The sequence below is a fragment of the Octodon degus genome, unplaced genomic scaffold, assembly GCF_000260255.1.
Source record: "Octodon degus isolate 3935 unplaced genomic scaffold, OctDeg1.0 scaffold00056, whole genome shotgun sequence".
In the NCBI taxonomy this organism is placed as follows: Eukaryota; Metazoa; Chordata; class Mammalia; order Rodentia; family Octodontidae; genus Octodon; species Octodon degus.
Genome location: NW_004524632.1, coordinates 4,857,971 through 4,861,101, shown reverse-complemented (window position 1 = coordinate 4,861,101; position 3,131 = coordinate 4,857,971). Strand labels below are relative to the sequence as shown.

Genomic DNA, 3,131 nt, shown 5'->3' with positions numbered 1-3,131 from the left:
TTTTTTTTTTACTTTTTTTAAAATTTAATTTTATTTTATTTTGAAGAGTAAGCAGAAATGAATAGAAAAAAGTTAGAAACAGGCTGACATAACAAAACATGTTACTGCCCCACCTCCCAGGACGCACTGAGCCAGCAATTGAGACTGGGCGTGCTGGTGTGCTGGTAATCCCAGCTCTTGGGAGGCTGTAAACAGGTGGATCACTACCAGTCCGATCTAGTAGTGAGACCCTGGACACCCTATAACCCTTCCCTAAAAGTACAAAAAACCCCACAAAACAACAACAACAAAATATATATGTTACAGATTTTCAAAACAGGAACAGTTTACCCTTTTTCTGAGGGAAGTTTTTAAATCATGAGTGGCTTATTTAACACCAAGTGAGCATACCTAACCAAAGGAGCATGTGAAATGCTCCAGTTCCTAAAACTGTTTAAACACCAGAATGACACTGAAGCGAAAAATTAGATTTTGTGAAATGTTGTTTCTTGTACAATATTATTATATTGTTTTTATCTTTAATAGACTTTTTTTTTTTTTTTTTTAATTTTAGTAAGGGTCTACAGGGTATGCAGGGTCTCGACTTGTAGTGATCCACCTGTGTTCAGCCTCCCACCAGGTGCAGGCCACCACGCCGTCTCAATTGCTGTCTCAATTGCTGTCTCAGCTTGCCCTGGGGGCGAGGCCAGCATGGCAGGCCAGGGATTGAACCTCTGACCCCTGTGTCTGCCTAAGCAGGCTCTTTAATCTGCTGGGCTATTTGGCTGGCACTATTAATGGATTTTTTTGAAATATGGTCTCAGTGTGTGGCCCAGGATGCGCTCACAGTTATGAGGCGGCCCTCCTGCATAAAGTATATTACCTATCATAGAAAGTTGTGTTTATAGGATCACAGCATTTTAAGTCCACGTGATTATAAAGTCCTGTTGATGCAGAAAACCCCCTTAGCTCTGGGAGCTTAATCAAATCAAAGTTACTTAATTAACTAATTTTTTTATTTGTCACAGGGTCTCCCTAAGCAATTCAGACTCATAGTGATCCTCCTGTCTCAGCCTCCCCAGTGCTGGGATTATAGGTGTGCACCGCCCCACCTGGTTTTGCGGTTGGCACATTGACCGTATGTTCCAGGGCTGGCATGGCATGAGGTTCCGGGGATCGAACTCAGGACTTAGCCGTTGGCGGCTGGAGCTTAGACCACTGAGCTATCTCTCCAGCCCAGAAATTATTTTCTTATTCATGTAAATTGAGCTATGAGAAGGTGATGATGCTTTATTTCAGGGACCCGAGTTGGTAAGGGTCTGCCATCCTTGGGTTGGATCTTCCAGAGTTGCCCAGGATGTTGACATCATTTGGCTTATAGGGAAAAAGAGGGCCTTACCCAAAGGAACAGTATTGGCCTCACCTGGAAGTGGTTTATGATACTTAATCCTCTGTCTTATTAAACAGAACTCAGTCATGAGCCCACATTAACTACAGGGGATACTGGGAAGTATGGTTTGGCTGTGTGACCAGGGGAAAAAGGAAATGGCGAAGTTACTGTCTGGGATATGCGAGTCTATCTTCACTTGTGTGAGGGGTTGGGGGTTGGGATGGGGTCTCACCATGGAGATCAGGCTGGTCTTGAACACACTGTGTAGCCTAGCCTGGCTTTGAACTCATGACAATCCTCCTGCCTCAGCTTCGGAGTGCTGGGATTGCAGCTGTGCACCACCACATCCACTTGTACCTTCATTTTCACAGATGAGGGAGCAACTTGCCCAGAGTAGACAGGCAGAATGAGGATGAGAGCCCAGCTTCACAGTTGTCTTTGATGAGTTTTTAGTCTCTAAATACTTGAGTTTCTTTTAGAAGGAAGTAATTGTTTAAACAGAACCACAGAACAAACATCATATATCACCAGAAATCAGGAGTATGGGGTGTTTCGTTGTTACTGTTGTTTCAGTTGGTGCCCCTGCCCCAGTCATCCTGGCTCTCGTTCTCCTTAGGGTCATGGTGCTTTTCAGTCTTGACCTCTTTGCTAAATTCAGAAATGTTTGCTTTTATCCTGTGAAATACTGTTTCTTTTTTAGTCTTCCTTTCTTTCTAGTATACTAAGGTGCATATTTGTTAAACGTGTTTAATTTGTTTTGTGTTTTCTGTTTTTTTAATCTCTGTACTTTAGGCATCTCCCCCCTCCCCCAATTTTCTAGACCCTTGATTGACTTTCTGCACCAGTTTTGATACACTGTTAAAGTCATCCATTGGGGGCTAAATTTTAATTGCAATTTTTTTTTTTTTTCACTTTGTAGGAATACATTTGCTTTTCTATTCTGGTTCTTGGGTTCAATTCTGAATCTTGTGTCATTCTTACACATAGTAAACTGTTTTAAAATTTTTGTCTGATGTAATCTCACTATTCCTGTAGGGACTGTTTTTCCTTTTGGGTTTTAGTTATTTTATTTAGTAGTGCAGATTAATTACATCTGGGATGGTGGTTTGTGTGCTTGTTCCTGGTAGGGTGCTAGGTAGAGGCACTAAAAACCCTAGAGCATCCGCTGGTGAGAAATTAGGAAGATTCAATTGGGGTTCAGTTCTTGAAAGACTTTCTTCTAATATATTCTGTCCCTAATCCTACCCATAACATTTTGTAGTCGCAGTTCAAAGCCTGGTAGCTTAAGAAGCTTCCAACTTTATAGCATTGGGTTTTCCTTCGTAGTCCTCTAAGTGTCTTACGAAGTCTGCTCAGCTTCTCAGGTCCTCCTGTGAGAAGCGTCTGTCATGTCCAGGGGAGAAGCAGCCCTTAAAGCTCTTTGAAGTCTTGACATGCAGTTTGCTGACACTGATCTTTCAATAGCTGGCATTTTAGAAAGAGGGTCTCACTATTTTTATTTATTTAATTTATGTATTTTTACTTATTTACAAGATCCTGTACCAAATAAATTTCTTTTTTATGTGTTTTTAAGCTAGATATTAATGATTTTGAGCTAGATATTAGTGAGCCCAATTCACAAGAATTGGGTTCTTTTTAAATGAGGTATCTTTTATTTTATTTTATTTTATTTTATTTTTTCCACAATTTTATTGAGAAACAAATAGCAATGAGACAGTTTCAAACCAAATTGGTAGGACAGTTTCAATAATTAACACATTGC

The 3,131-nt window shown here is 40.6% G+C and overlaps 1 protein-coding gene across 1 annotated transcript in view; it reads left to right on the top strand.

Moving 5' to 3' along the window:
- Utp18 (UTP18, small subunit processome component) overlaps nt 1–3,131 on the top strand; it is a 54,965-nt gene that overhangs the window by 28,885 nt on the left and 22,949 nt on the right. The gene's annotated exons all lie outside the window — the stretch shown is intronic.